The sequence below is a fragment of the Hylobates moloch genome, unplaced genomic scaffold (assembly GCF_009828535.3).
Source record: "Hylobates moloch isolate HMO894 unplaced genomic scaffold, HMol_V3 SCAFFOLD_4, whole genome shotgun sequence".
Lineage (NCBI taxonomy): Eukaryota > Metazoa > Chordata > Mammalia > Primates > Hylobatidae > Hylobates > Hylobates moloch.
The window spans coordinates 33664936-33684808 of NW_026652279.1; the positions used below are offsets into that span (position 1 = coordinate 33664936).

General features: G+C 52.9%; 1 protein-coding gene across 1 annotated transcript in view; it reads right to left on the reverse strand.

The window, feature by feature from the left end:
* EEFSEC (eukaryotic elongation factor, selenocysteine-tRNA specific) overlaps positions 1–19873 on the reverse strand; it is a 256687-nt gene that overhangs the window by 19306 nt on the left and 217508 nt on the right. The gene's annotated exons all lie outside the window — the stretch shown is intronic.

Genomic DNA, 19873 nt, shown 5'->3' on the forward strand with positions numbered 1-19873 from the left:
GGGATGGCTGAGACGGTGCCAGGCAGGACCATGCTGTGTGGGGGAACGTGGACATTGGATGACCTCCTGTGTCCTGTTATGCCCGCCCATCCCCAACCAAAATGCCTGCCAGAGTGGTGGGCGGCCTGGCTCGTCTTCCTCCTCTGCAGGGCCGTGACATCCTCGGGTGAGTGTCAGCACCCTTGCTGCTCCAGGTGTCTGCGCTCCCTTCTTAGCTGGGTTAAGATGCCTTGCTGCAGCACCTCTGCCTGCCTGCCTCTCTCCAGCCTCCATCCCCATGGCTCCCGCCACAGGACACTGCAGGCTACCTTGGCCCAGGGCACACTGGCTCCCTTGCCTGGAACTCCTGCCCCACAGACTGCCCTTCACGTGGCAGCCCCAGCTGACTACCTCTTGTGGCTCCTGGGTCCCAGCACCGCATGAGACACAGGGACAGTACAGGCAGTACAGCCTGAGTTCCTCAGGCTCCTGACCCAGAAAGCAAGAGTGGGTGTCAGGTGGACTGGAGAGGCCCTGAAGAACCAACAGCAGACCTGCGGCTTGGGGATCCTCTACCTCTAGTCAGGAAAGCAAGACAGACAGCCCTCCTCCATTTCACGTCTTCTGGACTGAGTTTCAAAGAACACCCCTGCAAGGGCTCAGGGGCTAGAGGCAGCAGTCGGCCTCTCTGCTGGATGCTCTGGCCGGCACCACTGAAAGCACACAGTCAACAGGAGAAGGCCTCGAAGAGGCAAAGGGATGAGGGGCACAGGCAGACTACACCAGGGAATGGGCCTCACACAGCAGTGGCCTCACTCAGCAAACTCAGGAGGCCTGGTCCAGGCCAGTCCCTCACTGGAGAGCAGTGGGTGCTGCAGTGGAGACACAGCCCACCTGGGCAGACATGTCACAGGCAGCCGGGGGCTCAGACCCCACCTAAACGGCAGTTACAGAGCATGGACCCTGGCCAAGCCCGCTGCTGGTGGCTGCGGACTCGTGGCAGGCAGATTGTTCCCTGTTCCCTACCCTGGAGGAGCTCGAAGGCAGAGATGGACTGTAGATAAATTGAGGGGTCCGAGAAGGGGTGTCGGGAAGCACTGGAGGGGGACTTGGCATGCAGGCAGCTAGAGGAGGTGGTGCTGGAGGCAAGGTAGTGGAGGCGGGGACAAGAGGCCGCCAACAGGGCTGGACCCCTTCTGTGGCTATCCCCAAGGAAGGCGACCAAACTGGATATTAAAAAAAAGAAGACGCTAAGAGTGGGAGCAATGGAAAGAGGAACAGAGCTCAGAGAAAGGACTTTTTTCCTCAAGTCGTGGTTCTGCCACTGCCAGTTCAGAGTGAGGACCTGGTGGGGTGTAGGCTCTGGACAGGGCACCCCAGGGGCTGGCCGGGCCGCTAGGCCTCCTTCTCTGGGCACCCTCATGGCTGCACCTTACTTGAGCTTCCAGGTTTCTGCTCACGGCACCCTCATGCCTAAATAACCATCCAGTGCCTGCCCGCGCCCATCTAGAAAAGGCTGGCTAAGACCTACTTCCTCCAGGAAGCGCTCCATGCTGCCTGAGGCAGGCACATCAGGTGGGGGCTGCCAGGGCTCCAAACATGCAAGCGGGGCTCCATACACTCGCAGGGCTTGAGTGGGCCTCCATATGCGCACAGGACTCCATAGGTGCCCATTCCTTTCCCCAGCCCCAGTGGAGCCCGTAGAGAGGGGTCTTGGTGGCGTCACAGGGGCCAGCCCAGCCTGGCCCTGCCATCCGATGCTAAGCACACGTGACAAAGATTATTCTTCATGCCAGTCCATAGCCTCCTCTCCCATTCTGGGCTGAGCTGAGGAGAGGCCAGCAGCCGACTCAATCCAGGCTGGCATCTGTTCTCCCTGGGGTAGATTTCTCGCACCCTCAGAAGGCCCACCCAAGCCCCACTTAATGCATCAAAACTCTTCGACGCTCCCCAGACGTCCCAGATCTTTCTCGGCATCACGACTTTCACCAGCCTGGACTCACGTGCCTTTGTGTCTTGCCACACAGCACCTTCATTTCTGAACTTTGAAGAAGGTGTATACTTATCTTTCCCAAATAGTCAGAACTATTGAGAACCGCCAGGACATGTGGATATTTTTATGAAAGCAAAACTCAAGCATATGCCGGGCAGATGGGTCTGACCAGAAGGGACAGAACACTGCCTCTGTCCTCAGGAGCCAGCTCTTGAGCCAAAGCCCCCCAGTCCATGGCTCCCATACCCCTGTGACCCCTGCAGCCCCTGCGGCCAGGTGCAGTACCAGTGGAGGAGCACAGGGCCGAGGAGGGTGGCTGGTGTTGCCAGCTCTCAGGGAGCTGCCCATGTGCCACCAGGCAAGCTGTCCATCTTCCTCACCTGGGCCCTGTGGCAATTCACAGAGCCAGGCCTATGAAGGGTGAGCACCCGGCAGCCCTGCCTGGGAGGAGGCTGCAGAGGCCAGCATATGATGTGGTTTGGATGTCTGTCCCCTCCAAATGTCATGTTGAAATGTGTGACCCCCAGTGTTGGAGGTGGGCCTGGAGGGAGGTGTTAGGTCATGGGCACGGATCCCTCATGAGTGGCTTGGTGCCCTCACCACAGTGATGAGTGAGTTCTCGCTCTGTGAGTCCATGTGAGAGCTGGTTGTTTAAAGGAGCCTGGCACCTCCTCCTCGCTGTCTTGCTCCTTCTCTTGTCATGTGACACACCTGCTCCCCCTTTGCCTTCCACAATGATTGTAAGATTCCTGAGGCCTCACCAGAAGCAGATACGGGTGGCATACTTTCTGTACAGCCTTAAAAAAAAAAATTATCCAGTCTCAGGTGTTCCTTTATAGCAATGCAGACTCACACAGCAGCCATGGGGCCTGGCTGTGCCACCATGAAGGCCTGGCCTCACTACGCTCAGCTGTGGTGTCACCTGTCACTGCACCCCCCCCACTGCCTGTCTCGGCTGATACCACATCCCACAGGGTTGGGGGCCCTGGGGAACTGGAGGGGATGTGCTCAGCATGGACAGAACACCCTGCTTTTCAAGAGAAACTGGAAATCTGGATTTTTACATGAAAATTCCTGATTTTTGAGAACATTTTCAGGGTACAGGTAGCCTGCAGCCTGCTAGGGTATGGCCCCAGCTTGTAGGTCATTCTTTCTCTCCCTGGGGTAGATTTCGCGCACCCTTGGAAGGCCCACCTGAACCCTACTTCACCCATCAAAACTCTCAAATCTCCCCCAGGACTTCCCAAATCTTTCTCAGCGTCACCAGTTCTGCCATACCCATTGCCACCACTTCGACTACTTACTAAAGATTTCTTTAGTCAACTCATCTAACTCAATTAGAGAACATTCTATGCTGCCATAAGTGGAAATCCAGTCTCCCTTTTCACAAATAGAGTACCTGTTAAAATCAACATGTAACTGTGAACATTCTTTGTGGGCTTGTTTGTGGACTACCTAGAGTCATCCTGTACACGCCCAGGGTGGATGTGAGCAGCCCACTTGTGGAACTGCTGCCCATGTTCCACTGTGGGATGTTCCCTCCCTTAGAATCAGGCCTCCTTGGACTGTTCTGGGCTGACCTGCCTATCGGTGTCATGCCCCAGGCCTCAGCCTCCTGCCTCTTGTTCCTCTGCCCAGATTCAGGCTAGGGAGCTGAGGGCTGCGGGCAGAGGGCCAGCCTCATGAGCCAGATCATGAGTCTGGGTGAGGCCCTTGCACTCTCCAAGCTTAGCCAATGAGTGGTGGAATGGAACTCATAAGTCAATGAGGTAACTCATATAAAACAGTCAGCACGTGCTGGGCACGTAGTAAATGTTAGTGGCCACTGTTGTTCTCATCGGGGCTGGTGCATGGCACAGCTCACAGAGCTGTGTGTGGGAGGACACCCTGCAAGCCACAGTCACACTCGCAATCTGCTGCCTGTGGGTCAAAGTTAACCCTTAGGTATGTTTGCTTTGGCCTCTTCGTGTGCTTTAAAAATTGTGGACTAGTTGTCAACATTTTAAAATGTGGGCCTGCATTCCCAGGGCAGCAGGCGGCTTGAGGTGAGCACAGGCTGCCCCTTCAGACAGGACATGTGGTCCCCGGACACCACACTCCCTGCTCCCCACTGCAGTCCCCCAGTTGGGCTACTCTCCTGTGCTGCCTGCCTGGCCCCTGTGGCCAGCTCTGAAACCTACAGGGTTGGGTCTTATTGTGGGTCTGAGCTATAGCAGCTGCTGGGACTGCTCTGGAGAGCCTGGAGGTGTCCAGACTGCATGCCACACCTTGGGGTGGCCCGGGGACTTTTTCTGGAGTAGGAGGGAGCTGGACTAGGACAAGGTGCCTGGCAGCTATGCCTCTGCCACTCCTTGTCCTGGGCCAGGAAGCCTGACACCTATGGGGTTTGGTAAAATCATAATGGTAGGACGGTCTGCCTGTATTGCTCTTCCCCACATTCAAACAAAACCCAGTATGGGCTTCCAGGGAGATAGCAGGGGGCAACTGGGGGGTCTGGGACCTGTCCCACCACTGCTGCTTTTGTGCGGGTAACCTCAGGACAGCCCTGCACCAGTTTGGTTCTCAGTAATTTCCTCTGTGGAAGGGAGATAGATAATACCACCTCTCTTGGCAGACAGTGAGGAGGAGTCAGGGAGGAAAACCCCGTGCACTAGCCCAGCAAATGCTTGGGAAACAGCAGCTGAATGAAGTTAAAGCTCTGTTCCTCTGATGTGGTCCCTCAACAAGTTTTTGACCTTGGACGTGTTCCCTCTCCAGCCTCAGTTGCATTCCCTAGAGGCTCAGGGGTACAGCTGCCTCAGGCCTTATACCCTCCACTCCATCCCCAGCAACTGGCGTGCTTGTGCATGCGTGCATGTGGGAATGCTGGGAGAGACGGGTGCCTGCCTACAGGGCTCTGGTAAGGCCCCCACAAGCTAGCAATGCCACCTGTGTAGGCTGGGTCCTGAGCACTTCACCCCCACGCCCACTCTGCTCTGGTCTGCTCATCTCCATCCTGGGTCACCCCATTCTCCTGGCAGCTGGACCCCACAAATCACCTCTGAACCAGTCCACTCACAACATGGCCCATGAGGTCTTTTAGAGGCTCCATCAGGCGGCTGCAGGGGAAACCCCGACCTCTTCCAGCATTTAGGTATCTGGTTCCCTTGTGTAGCCCTCCACAGCCCAGCCACTCTGGGCAGCAGTGGTACCTTCTCTCCTGGGCAGAGCCACAGACCCTTCTGCCTGGGACAGCTCTCCCCAGGCTGTCTCTCCACCCTCCTCCAAGATGCAACTCAGTACTGCCTCCTCTAAGAAGGCCTCCTCCTTAGCTAGGCTCTGTGCCTGGGCTTCCTGGGGCTCACCACTTTCACCAGAGATCAAAAAGAACTATATTAGCTTGGGAGTAGAATCTAGCCTCCATGGCATTTTTGAAATATTTGAACTACTAACTCACCTTTTAAATCAGGACATTTGACATACAGTTCTGAACTTCTAGTTTGTCTTGAAAAGCTAGAAGACCTCTCTTTGGATTCCTATCCTGCCACAGTGGGCTGGCGTGGGCCTGTGCTGTGCTGTGCCCTGGGAATGCCAGCTACTCTCTGTCACCGCTCATGTGCTGCCGCTTTTACCAGAGACTGGCTCCCCTCATTTCTGTCACCTGCCTGTCCCTTGAAGGCATCTGTATCTGAGTCTGAGCCCCTCCTGTCCCAGCCCTATGGCCCCAGCACCTCTGACTCAGGGCCTGGCATGAGGCCAGGAAGGGAGTGGTGCCTGCCAAGTGCTGGCTGATGCCTGCCAGGCCAGGGCACAGCCACCTTGCTCTCCTCCCCCAGGAAACCCAGTGTAACACAGCCAGGGGCTCAGGCTCTGTACCCAGACCGCCAAGATCCCGACCCCAGTCCAGGTGCAGATCAGCTGCATGCCTTCACAAAAGACATGTGACCTCTCTGCGCCTTAGTCTCCTCATCTGAAACGTGCGAACAGGTTTGGTGTAAGGCCCAAGTGAGTTCATATAACAGAAAGTGCTTAGAACAGCGGCCGGCACAAAGCGAGGTCTAAAGAATTTTCACTATTTTTATTCCTTACCCAAATCACCCCACCCCATTCACTGAGCACACCTTCCCCATATTCACGGGGCACTTATTGTACCCTGGGCCTTGTTCCAGGGGTGGGGGTCCAGCATGGTGTGAGTTATTTCTGCAACGGGGACAGGCTTGTAACCAATAGATGAATACAGGAGAAAGTTTCCGATAGTGCTAGATGCTAGGAAGGCAGTACAGCAAAGAGACGGAGGGATGGTGCTGGGTTCGGGGGTGCTCTTTTGGAAGGGGTGTTCAGAGGGGCCCGAGGAGGCAGGGTGGGAAGTGGGGCCTCAGAGGCAATGAGATCTGAGGAACAGGGGGCAGGGATCCACTCAGGTCTTCCAGGAGGCAGGGAGGGGCTGGGGGAATGGGGGTGCCTCCAGCCAAGGCAGCCTGCCATCTCAGGGAGGCAGCAGGTGACTGCCCAGCACAGACTCCTCTGCCCGCTCCCTTGTGTGGACAAATGAGCTGGGTTGAATTTCCCTCCAGGGTCGGGGGAGTCAGGCAACCTGAAGGGAGAAGAGTAGGGGTTGCTTTTTCTTCTCTCTCTCCCTCTTTTTTTTCGGGCTCATCCTAGTATGGCTCTGAGACTATGGAGGGAAAAAGGGCAAGAGTTGAGAGTGGCAGGAATTTATGAGCTCAGAGTTCAGGCTGCCTTTGGCAGGGGTGGGGGGAAGAGGGTTCCTTTTGCCAAAACAATATTTAATTTTTTTAAGGCAGCTACAAAGCCATGATTAAGCTTGGGGTCCTAAAACAAGCCCATAAAATTGAAAAATATTTAACTGGAAGGGTGGCAAGTCCAATAAAAGTTTTATGAATGTTTTACAACTGCCCTGTCAGGAAGCTGGCCTCTCACTCACCTCCCCCTTGTCAAAAACACACCACACACACAAAAGCGTGTGCATGCACACACATACATGGACACACACAGACGCAGGCGCACCTGCATGGAGCTGAGCCCACATAGCTCCTGCTGGTGCCGCGTCCGCTGGGCGCACACAGCCTACTCTGAGACGAGGGCATGGGGCTGCCTCTCCCTGCACGCTCCCCACTCTGCTGAATCCTGGCACAGCGTGTTTACCCTGGGCTGGCTGGCACCCAATTTCCCATGACACTTGCCTCAAGGCCCAGGAGTCTGAAGAAAGCGTTTCTGATTTGAGGCCTTGGATTTCTCTCCACAAGCAGCCCAGAGGGGCTTACAGAGAGGTCATGATGGGCCATGCTTTCTTCTTCCTAACAACCCCAGGAGCTGGGCATCACAGCCCCCATCCTAGAGAGCAGGAGACTCAGAGAAGAGAGGGCCTTGCCTGGGGCCACCTGAGAAGTGGCTTCACAGAACCACATTCGGGCCTGTCTCTAGGGTCTCCTCCCGTCCTGAGGTAGTGGATGGCATCATCACGTGGCCCAGCGTACTTGCGCTCCACTGTTCTTCCCCCTGCTCCCTGCTGCCCCAGCCACAGGCCCTTCTGCTCTTTCCTTTTCCACCTCAGGGAAAGGAACATCTTTGTGCAGATCCCTCCCAGAATGCCCGCCCTGCTACCCTGTAGACTCTGAAGCCTGGGCCAGGTCTCCTGGGTGCTGCTTCCTTAGAAGTGCCCTGCATTTCCTGCAGGCCCCACGAGGATGCCCCTTCCGTGTCAGACCTGCCCTCTTCCTCCATGGCATGCAGTCGCACAGAAGCTTATGCTCCTGGGCCTGACCAACTACCCCTTCTGTGGAAGCTCCAGGAAGCAGGCCCAAAGCTGTCTCTCTTGCCACTGAGTCCTAGCCTGAGCTGAGGGTTGGCACACAGAGGTGATTGACTCACGAATGCACAGACCTGGGGCTCCAGAGCCTGGTGCTGCAGATGGCCGCTCTGGCGCTGTTCAGGCCTAATGGAACTCATCCTGGCCTTGACCCAAAGCCTGTTCTTGCCTCATGAGACATCATCCCACTGTATGGGGCAAGGCCCAGCCCCCAAAGCCAGTTTCCAAATCTTTGACCTGATCATTTATTTCTAGCAATCGGCAATCATCCCTTTCCAACAACAATAAAGATGACTGCTCAGGGAGAAGGTCAACTACACACCAGCCGCCCAACCCATTCATCTCCACTTGCTTCCCATTTCCTCTTCACAGGCTGCAGAGCTGTGAACCAACTGCCTGGGGGCACTTAACCCATGGTCCATTCAAACCCAAGGGTGTCTGACTCCAAGTCATGGATAGAGGTGGTCTCTAGCAGGAAATCACATAGAGCAAGCCAGGGGCCTGGCTTTCCAACTAAATGCCCAGGTTTCCCTTTACCCCACAGCAAGAGCCAATCAGAAATCCCAGCTCCACTCTGCTCAGGGAAGGCCCAAAGATTCCCTGTCAAGTCCTGATATTTTGGATTGATCCTAGGCCTCCAAGAAACCAGGCTGAGCATGAACTTCTGGGGAGAAAGCGGCTCTGATAATCAGATGGCTGCATCCATCACCCGGCGGGAACGGTGAGTCAGATAACACAGTGCTGGTGTGGGAGAGGCCGGCACCACTGCGGCCCCCTCCACCCACAGGTGCACATGTCCCAGCACCAGATTACCCTACTTGCCTAGAGAAACCCTCTTATTCTGCTCTGCATTGTGGAGACGTGGAAACAACCCACCCGACAGGTCGCAAGTGTACAAACTGGTTAATTCGGACTATGGGATAACATACAGCAGTCAAATGGAGTCAACCAGAACCGCTGACCAGAACAGCAAGTTCCACAAAGAAAACAGCAGTAGCAGTGTTCTAATAACACCTGGGTCAGTGTGAAAGCAAGTATGTAAAACGTAAAGCACGTATGAACCCTCCAGGCTGCTCGGGAGGCTCCAGGCTGCATAGGAGGCCACCCTATGCAGGAAAAGTGTGAAAGCTGCACATGTGTGTGAGGCCACCAGCCGAGGAGAGCATGGTGGAGGGCTTGAGCTGTACATTTCACTTCCCCCAGACAAGATAGGGGAAGGGTGTGAAGAGAGGTGAAGAGAGATTGAAGTATGTGACAAAAAGTTCACATCTGTTTGATCTTGCTGGTTACAGGGCTGTCTACTGTACTCTGCATGGTGAAAGTTTTTCACAGTTCAAAACAAATTTTATTTTTATTTTTAGAAAATCAAATAGTGATGAAAAGGGGATGGGAGAACAGGGGAGGTAAGATATAAAAGCCCCAGGTGTGCTCCTGGGCAGTCTCTGTCTAAGCATGAGGCTCTCGGGGCCTCGGCTCTTGTCCAGTGGGGATCGGGGTGCCTGCCTCAGGCAGTCATCATGAGAACTGGCACCAAGCACCTTGCACCCAAAGCATCTAGAGTCCAGCCAGAGCTCTGTGGTAAGGCCCTGCTGTAGACACCCACTAACGACACGGAACCAATAATCGCACCTTGCTCCCTATACCTTACATGCCAGCCTCAGAAGCCATAGGTCAGTCACCCAACACACAGGGGCCGAGTCCCTACTATGTGCCAACACAAGGTGGAACATGCGTGGGCCCAGAGAGGCCGGCCACATGACTCGCTCATGGGAGTCCCTGGGCATTCATCCACCTCTGCAATGGAAAAGCACTGGGTGTGTGGGGACAGCTGACAGGACCCAATCTCATCTGGGGTGAGGGAGGGGCTCCCGGAGAAAGCTCTGTGACCCCACGAAGACACTCCTTCTTGGAAAGTCCTCAGTTTCCCTTTTGTTTCTGTACTTCCTTCTCAATCATTCCCAGATCACAGGGCCTCCGATTGCCACAAGGAAAGATATCCCTAGACAGCCTCTTCCTAGGGGCCCCAGAGACATGACAGCCACAGTGAAGGCCCTGGTACCGCCCCGTGTGACATGAGACCATGCCCAGGGAGAGGCCAGCCAGCAGATGGTTTCTGTCCACTAGGCTGTGTTTATGTTAATTGCAGATATTTTTAACGCATTGTGTTACTCCATCCATCTTTGTGAACGGTCAGTCTTGTAAAATTCTTTTAATTATGTTATTTTTTCTTGCCTATCTTCATCATCTACAATTATTTATAATATCATTGTCTTTGTTTCAAACGCTGGGTATAAACATTGTTGTAACAGTTCTTCGATGGGGTTCATATAATTTTTACAATTGCTTTGAAATGCTTCAATGGCCAAAGGGGGAGGAGGCTGGCTATTCGTTTGGGGAAAAAAGGACACCCCGAAGTGCTCTCTGGGCTTGGTAAAGATGCTCCTCCGTCAGGACGGCTTCCAGGAGAGGCTGGCCCTGTCAGGGCATTCCTGCACTGGGTGGGGGTTGGCAGCAGCTAGCTGGCTGCTGGATTAGGTTTCAGAGCTGCCGTCCCGACAGACATTGGGGCAAGATCCACAAAGGGCAGTGGCAGGCTAAGACGCCCAGGAGAAAGATGGATGGTTTGTTTTCATTTTTACAGGGATTTTCTGAAACTTCAACTTTCACCCCTCACCTCTCTTCAACTCTTTTCTCCCAACCAAGCTGTTTTCCAGAGTCTCCCTGGCCGACCAGTCAGCTGTGTGGGACAGAACCCAGTGGAATGCCCAGGATTGCCTGTGGAGAGTTTGCCCTCACCTCAGGGGTCACAAGTACACCCACGCTGCCCTGACAAAGCTGGCTTCAGGCCTCCCTGTGGGACGGGAGTGGGATGAGCTGTCTGGGAACAGCCAGCAACTTGGAGAAGTCAGCTGTCAGAGTCAGGCTGGCCTGCAGCTGGGGCCAGCAGCCAGCCTGGGGGTGTCAGGTACAGGAGAGAGGGCTGCCTGAGTCCTGTGCTGGCTTTCCCACACTTGCCATGAACTCTCAGGGGCTCCTACGAGCAGCTCACCAGGCCCCCAGACCACTAGTACCACCACTGTCCACAAACACTCCTCGATCCTAGTCTCCTCTGCCCAAACACCCTCAGTGGCTCCCTGCTGCCTGGAGGTAGGCTCATCTCCCTCCTTGGTCAGTGTGCTAGGCCCTGGGGATGCAGAGGTGCACAGATCCAACATGATTCCTGTTGCAGGCAGGAGGTTACAGGCTGTCCTTGGATTGATCAAAGACTGACTCTTCTTTTAAGGCTCTGAGAAACCTCCCCTACTATTCTGGGTGGTGGCTCCCTCCTGCAGGGCCTCAGATGGAGGACTGTTGGAGTGCCCATGCATGACAGGGGTTCGTGACTCAGCACGGGGCCAAGCACAAAGGACATCTGGATGAGAGATGCAGGTGCTGTGAAGGACAAAAGCCATATTGCTAGAGGTGCCTCTGGATTGCACAGGGTTAGGGTAATGAGTATACACTATGGAGATCTGCAGGTCAGAATCCAAGAGGTACTCTAGACTCCAGTGTAGGAGGCTGAAGTGGGAAATTTTGGCAGACAGTCATAAAGATGCCAGGCTGTGAACTGCACCCTTTTCTCCACTTATCTTCTTCTTCTGAATTTCTTTAAAGAAACTTGGATATGGCAAAATGGTTGACTTTACTAGTTATCAAAGAAATGCAAATTGAAGACACTGAGATGTCATTTGCCATGTAGGAAATTAGCAAAGATAAATAACACAGGGGAGCCTGTGCTGGTGAGGGGTAGAGAACAGACACCTTCACCCACTGCTGACGGAAGTATAAAATGGCGCTGTACTTTTGGGAATCACTTTGCCAGGAACTCTTAAGAACTTTTTAAATGTCTGTGATGTTTCCATTTTAAAAATTAGAACAATTCAGCTTCTGAGGCTCCATCTTAAGAAAATACCCTACATATTAAAACAGAGATTTATAGACAGATATGTTCCCAGCAATGTTATTTATAAGAGATGGGACATCCACAGATGCTTAGGTAGCCCATTAAGGCCTTGGCAAGGTTGGTTACTGTTACGCTGCATTGGAAACAATGGCCACATGACTGAACACAGCTCTTGCTATGTGCTGAGTGTTGCATGTGCTTTTATATTTTACTGGACATTTATATCTTGGAGCATCCCCACCTAGGGCACATTCGGTATCCATTTTACAGGTGAGGAAACTAAGACTCAGCGAGGTCTGCTTGGCTATCTGGGTTGTAGACCTGGTAAGTAATGGTGCTGAGAGTTAGACCAAGCTCTGTCTGAGCCCGGAGCCCAGGCTCTTAATCACTACATGGTTCAACTTCCCTTGAAGACCACAGAGTAAAACAGTAAAAGAAAAAAAATGTTTGTGTAATAAATATTAATTGAAAAGAATCAGACACAAAATTGTATACACCATATCATCTCAATTACATAAAAAGAAGGCTTTGCAGAGAAAAGACAGAAGAAACTAAGTCAAAATATTAATAATGGGACTATGGGAGACTTCTTTTTATTTTTCTTTAACATGCAAATCTCCTTGAATGAGTATTACTATTATACTTCTAGGTTATTAAAAAAACAGTTTGTGAGGTTTTTTTCAAACCAGTTTGGATGGAAACAAAAGTTTGGGGCCAGGCCCTGACCCCTGAGTGGGAGATTGTGTGGCTGCTGGGCACGAAGAAGCCATGGGCCTTCTTCCCCCAGGTGATAGAGGGGAATTAGCCCACAGCGTGAGGGTTCCCCAAACCCTTGGGTGCAGAACAATCACCTATTTCTGCCCTAGGTTCTGACATTAAATCTTTCCTCTTTCACAAGGATCATGAGATACTGCTGACTCTGCTGAGACTTCTGAGTTCCAGTTAGGCACTGGTAAATCCTGATATGCTCATTCCTTGGCCAGAAGGATCATCTGTCCACTACACAAGTCAGTGTGCCAAGGCTAATGAGGATGAATGATGTATTTGCAACTGGGATGGTCACTGTTACTGGGGAGAGGAACAGTTTTCAATGGCTGAAGGGACAGAGGTCCTTCAAATCCCACCATGAACATACCTGACAAAACACAGCTTACCTGGGGCCTGCCAGCTGATGGGTGGGACCCTGGAGACACTGGGAGTCTCAGTCCAGCCCTCAACCTAGAGAAGCTCACCTCTGGGGAAGAAGCCCCAGCAGTCCAGAGGGCTCAGGGAGCAAAGCTGGCCCAGAATGCTGCGGGGCCCTGGGAAGGGCTGTGGCTGTGCAGGTTAGGGTGATGATGATGGTAAGGCCATGCCAGTGGTGAGGAAAGCCCGAGCACAGTGGGCATTCCTGCTTGCAGCAAACACCTGCTGTTTCCACCTACTTCTAGTAACAGCCCCTGGTTTTCCTTGGGGATGCAGGGTTGCAAAAGGGTGCATCCTTGGTGCCAAGAGGAGCACATGACCTGGCTGGCCAGAGAACTGTGCATGCCCCAGGCTCCCGTGCTGGTTTGGGTCAATTGAGGTAAGGTTCTGTCACCTGCATCTGAGGCTTCAACTACCCCATTTCTCAGCCCCATCTAGCTTAAATAAAGGGTGGTGTTTCTATAAAGGGTGTGTGGTGGAGATCACAGGGGTTTGCCCACTCACTCACTCATCCAACAGTGAGCAGTGAGTATGTGCAGGCCATAGACTAACACAGCAAAGACCTTCCACTTGGGAGCACCTCCCAGACCAGTTGTGGAATGAGCGTGGAGCCACCTGGGATTCAGAGCTCTCTGTGCAGGGAGTGGAGAAGCCGATGTGGCACTGGAAGAGATGCGCAGAGGAGAACGTTTAGGACCTGCTCCATTTGAGAAGGGCAGGGAACCTTCCTAGAGGTGGCATCTGAGCTGAGGCCAGAGCACCTAGCGCAAGTGGCAGAATGAAGGAAAGCTGCTATGGGCTGCTGCAGGGCTAGGGCTGGAGGGTGGCCTGTGGCCCAGAGGGACAGAGGGAGAGGAGGCAGAGAAGGCTGGCGGGAGGCTGACTGCGAAGCATGCCAAATGCCATACTAAGAGGGCACTGTCATGGCAGCTTCTGAGCATAGTGCCTGGCGTGGATTTGTGCCCATGGCGAGGGTGGGCAGGAAGTAAGGGGCTAGTAAGCAACAGCCACAAGAAGTGAAGTGCTCACCAGACAGACAGGTGCTGGAAGATGGCACGTGAAGAGGCTGTGCCTTTACCAATCCCCAGACAGACACAAATCCTCACCACCAAAACTTAGCCTACACCTGATCCCCCAGGGACTGTCTGCAGCCCCTGTGAAGAGGAAGAGAAACACGCTCGAACTCATAGGACAGTTCCAAGGGTCCAGGCACTTGGTACACATTTTCTTAGTCCTCTATTACAATCCTGAAGGCAGGGAACTCTACTTTTTTTTTTTTTTTATATAGGACAAGGAAACTGCAGTTTAGAGTATTTCTTTAACCACCCCAAAGGCTGGGCCAAACCAAAATGGGAACTTCTGGAATTCATGTTGGGCCCTTACCTCAGGGCCAAGTGGAACAGATGGACAAAAATGAGAACAGTCAGAGGCAGAGAGCACAGGGCTAAGAGCATGAGCTCCAGTGCCAGATGGTCTGGGCTTAAGTCTCAGCTCTGGGGCTCAAGAGCTATGTGACTTGGGGCACCTTCCTTTACCTCTCTGTGCTTCTGTTTCCTCATTTGCAAAATGGCAATTTCAATAATTATAATTCCTTCAGGTTTGTTGTGAAGAGTAAATTATATTATTATATATAATATGCTTAGAAAAGTATATGGCATATAGTGAGACACATATTATTGTTTTTTATTTTTTTTTTAACAATTTCTAACTCTGATCACTGAATCATAAACATGGAAGAAAATCATGTCTCAGTGAAACTTCTGACATTCTTTTATTCAGTGTGCGTTTATTGAGCCACAATTAGTGCCAGGAACTGGAATGGGGTCCCCAATAGCCCCCTAGGTCTCCCCTACTCACCCACTAAGGCAAACTAAAGAAATCTGAGGGTGAGTGAGTGTGTGCTGACCGAATGGCCCACAATCAAAGGTTGATGGTGAGAAAAGCTCCAGGATGACTCTGAATGTTGGCCATAATAATGAAAAACAGCGGGAAAAATTGTAGGTACCTGACCAGTAGGAGATGGTGAGGTAAGCACGGTCCGCTAACACAAGTCTACAAGCACAGCCCTTGGAGGTGAGGGGAAAACGTGAACAGCAGCCTCTGACGAAGCCCCAAGGAAAGCAGCAGTATGACCTGGGGGTCTGGTGTGGTGTCATGCCCAAAAGAGCCAAACAGTCGACGACAGCACTGGGCACCGATGGTGCATCTTCAGGCGCTGGACCCTCAGTGGGCACTTCATACTGATGGTTTCCAACTGCACCCTCCAGAGCTAATGATAGACATCAGCACTGCCCTCGCATGCTGCAGAGGGGAGTGCAGCTCAGGGAGGCAGTGGGGCTGGTCCAGGTCTCATGGCCAGTGAAGGAGGTGGGCCTTCAACTCTCACTCCCGACCATGAGCCCTTCCCAGCCTGGCCAAGTGACATGTGGAAAGTGCTGGAAGGAAATGGAACCAAAAGTCCCTTGGGATGCTACTGGGGTGAGGAGACTGTGGGTGACCTTTTCCCCAGATTGTTAAGCTTTCTCTCTAATGGGACTGTGAAATTTTATGGGTGACAATTGGCTTAAGATATGCACATGATACCTGGATCTTTCTGGTTACCCTCCTCCAGAGCTGACCTGCCCCAAGGACAGGAGACTGGATGAATAGAGCCCTGCTGGGAAGGGCTTGGTATAGGCAATAGCCTGTATCTGTGAGGAGGTTGTGTGTGGATAGCAGAGCTCCCTGGACATGCATGTGGTGACCCCAACCTTTGAGCACTAAATAAACACCAGGTCACAGGAGCCCCAGCTAGGGGTTGCTCACCAACCAGAGGCTCGCTGCTGCTGTAGGTCCCTGGCTAACTACCCGGCAGCAGTGAAACACTCTGGCCCAGGGTTAGGTCCTGTGTGGGCCACAGAGGCTCCCTGGAGACAGGTTCCAGGAGTGGCCGTTGGTGCCTGAGCAATCCAGTGGTTACCTGTAGCTCATCAAGTGCCATTCTAAACTCAGCTGGCTCTGTGGCCAGGTGAGAGAGCCCAGGTGGAGGAGGCAGGCAAGAGCAAGGTGGGCCCAACATCCACACAGTGGGTGCCAGGTTCTCTCACCTGTCCCTGCCTGCCTGGCTCCACATCGCACAGAACTCCACACTCCACTGGCTCCCAGTTCTCTTTAGCATAAAGTGCTGGGGCTTTGCAGTCAGACAAAATGGGGTAAAATCCTGGCTCCTCCTCCCTTTCTCAGCTGTGCGACCTTGTGCAAGTCATTCCGCTTCTTAGGGCCTCATCTTGACATTTGTACAGGGCAGATCAGTGAGATGCTCCTCAGGAAACACTCAGCCTTGGGCCTGCTCTGTACATGTTTCCTATAGGTACAATTACAGGTGTTATTGTTATTATTACTCCCCCGCCTCCTCCTCAGACAGGAAGGAAGGCAGGAACAACTCAGAGGTTTCATGGAGGTGACATCTACAGCAGCAGAGGCTGGTGAGCACCGACCCTCGCTAGGCACAGCTCTAAGCACTGCCGTGAATACCTTGCTTACATATGGTCAGGGGCCTAGCACCCTTCACCGTAACCTGTTTGTCCTGGAGAGGGCTGCTGCGCTGTGGCCACCAAAGGCAGTGTGGTCTGTCAGACTTTGGGTAAGTGACGACCTACTAATAGTGCCCACCTCAGGGGGTGCTGAAGGAACAAAACAGTGGATTTCTACACTGTAGTGGATTTCAACAAAGCATGTCAGGTAGTCTGGCACACAGCAGGGGCTAAATGAACATCAGCAGCAACAGTGGTCGTAGTGGCAGAGCATGCTGGAGCACCCTGTCCTGCCCCAGGCTCTCTGTACCCCCAGTGCCTAGCCACGAAGGGGTTTTCCTCCCCTTGCTAGTGACTGTGATGACCAAGCGTCTCTGAACACATGGTAAGTGTTGTGGTGAATCCAAATCATGGGGGAATTTGGGGCAGGGAGTTTCCTGCTGCTGGCACATGTATTCGAAGGCTTCAGGGTTTTAGGCCCCTTGACCAGCTGCCATGGCAGTCCACGGCATGGAGTATCAGACACAAGATCCACAGAGCTGCCCAAGCCAAGATCATCCACGATAGAACATGGGCCAGCCTCTGATTTCTGGAACTTTCTCTCAGGTATCTAATATTGCTGGTGGTTTGCTAAATCAAGACTTTCTGGAGAGACACTCCAGAGACAGCCAATCAAAGTTCCACTTTCCACTGCCTAAAATGTTAATTGTTTTATCAGTTTACTCTGCTGACTTTATTTAGGTAGGATAACTGCATATGGAAAAATACAAATTTTCCCTAAAACTACAAACTGGCAAATCTGAAAAGTTTTAGAGAGTCCTAAGCAAAGAGAAATAATTCCCAAAGAAAAGTTGCATTCACTGTGTAAGGGCCAGTAAAGATCCTGCACTCCTGGTCCACGCCAGGCTGGACAGAGCCTCCCTCCTCTCAAGGCCGCTGGGCCCAGAGCTCAGGGCCCCCCACCACCAAGCACCCAGAGACCTCAGGATGGATGAGGCACTGCCACCGGGACCCGGCCCCTGCAGGGCCACTCTGTCCTCTCTTTCCCCATGGCCCCGTAGGGCCCCTACCATGGGGCTGGGACTCTGGGGGCATGCCTAGGCCCTCCTTGCTGGCCAGAGGCTGCCCACGAGGCCTGAGGTAGAATCTATTCTGGACATCACCCTCCTCACTGTGCACCCCAACAGGCTCTGGGATGCATCCTGCCCCTCTGCCCTCCTCCCCATGTGCCCACTGCCCAGCCTCAGGCCTTGGCTTGCCCCCTCCAACCAGCTGCCAGACAGAGCTTTCTGACTGTGTTCCTCCCTGCACACCAACCACCAGTTCCTCCTGCCACTTGCTTAGACCAGTGGTTCTCAACTGGGGGATATTTTGGTCCCCAGGGGACATTTGGGAACATCTAGAGAAGTTTTTCATTGCTGCAACTTGGGCGAGGCTGTACCTAGTAAGAAGAAGCCAGGGATACCCACAAATACCCTGCACAGCACAAGGCAGCCCCACAGTAGAAGATGGTCCAGCCCCAGTGTCAGCAGTGTCGATGGGAACCCTGTCTAGACAAAGGCCAGATACAAGCGTGGAGGCCAAGGGCTTTTGGGAGTAAGCTCCGCCTCCCCTCCTGCCCAACCATCCGAGGATGAGCCTCAGGGCTGGAATTGAGGTGAACAGCAAGGAGGCTCCCCAGGGCCTCAATTGGATTCCATGTAAGACTTTGGGTGAAAAAACAAGGAATTCCATTGCTTAAAAAAAAAAACTGCTCCAAAACCATCATTTTAAATACACCAAAGGAGTTAATAACATATACAACACTTAGAACAATGTCCTACTCATTTTAACAAGCAATGAATATTAGTTTCTATTCCATATCCCCAGAATATGCCACTCTTTCCATCCTCTGTGCCCTAGCACACTCTGTTCCTTCTGTCCTGAACACCCTTCCTCCCTTTTCTCCCTGGGGAAATCTCCTCACCTTCAAGACAAGCTCAAGCCTCACTGCATTGGTGAAACTTCCCACCTTCACTCTGGAAGGAAGCTCCATCCTCTTTCTCCAAAGTCCTGCAGGGCCCCTACTATAGTGCTTGCTCCTTTCTGTAACATCTCCACCCAAACGGTGCCCTGTGGGATGGGCCTAGAGCCAGTCCTCTGTGATCAGGTCTGATGCTGGTCACAGGGAGAGGGGCAATGGCTGAAACAGAGCTGGGCTGGGGAAAGAGGGTGGGTGGTCGGGGAAGGGGAGAAAGAGAAGGATTTGGGGGAAGTAGCAGCTCCTCTCCTCCCTCCACAGGCCCTGGCTTAGCCCCGTGGGGATATGGGAGGGGGGTAGGATATCCCTAGATCTGGCTCCAGAGAGTCAGCTCTGCCTCACTGCTGCCAGACCGGGGCCTTTACTGTAACTTCCCAAGGGACCTGCTGGTGCCCCTCCTCCCAGGCCACAGAGGCATCCTGCATGGGGCACAGCTGCTGAGCTATGATACGGGTGGTGAGTGTGGGCCGCTGCACTCCCTCCACACAGCTATCTCTGGGCCTGGACTCTGTCTTCATCACCTTATTGAACCTCCTAACAACCACCTTCACTAGTGGTCAAACCTAGCATTGCCTATGATGGGCAGACATCCGGATAGGACACACTAAGGCCCCGAAATCATCTCTGTAGAATTCCTTCCAAAAATGCACAGCCTGAACCCAGTCATGAAGAACTATCAGACAGACTCAAAGAGTGCACTGGGAAACAATCAACCGGGGCTCTTCAAAAACATGAGTGTTGTAAAACTATTGGTGACAGCACTGAGCACAGGTGCCACCTTTCACTGACTCCCCAATCATGGAAAACCTCTAAGACACTATTGGGACAGTTGGGGAATCTGAAAATGGACTGTATCCTAGACAACGTGGCATCAATGTCACATTTCTCCAGTGGTAACTGTGTTGTGATTCTGCAGGAGAATGTCCTTGTTCCTCGAGGACACGTGCTGAGGGTGCAGGCACAGCAGCAGCACCAGGAGGAACCCTCAGCTGGCTCGGCACACACACACAAAGCAGACAGGACAACACGGAGCAATTGTCGAAGCCAAGGGAGCAACACTGCTCAATAAGCTTTCCACTCTTCTGTATGTTTGAAGTTATTTAAAAAGATGGGAGGGAAAGTCCTCAAGATAACCCATCTTACTGATGAGGAAACTGGGATTCAGAAAGGGTAGCATTCTAGCCAGGATTCCAACACAGGTCTGGCTGCCTCTGAAGCTCTTGTTCTTTGAAGGTACCCTGCTTCCCACATCCTAGTGTGGGCTGAAAATGCCAAGTGTGCACAATACCAGCCCTGCCAATGTCTCTCAGTAAAAGTTAATTTGGTCCTGGCAGGGGCTACTTTCCAGGCAGCTGGCTGGTGGTGCTAATGAAATCTCAAGGACAGGTTATTGGGGTTGCCCCAGAATCTGCTCCAAACAGAGCCTCTAGTT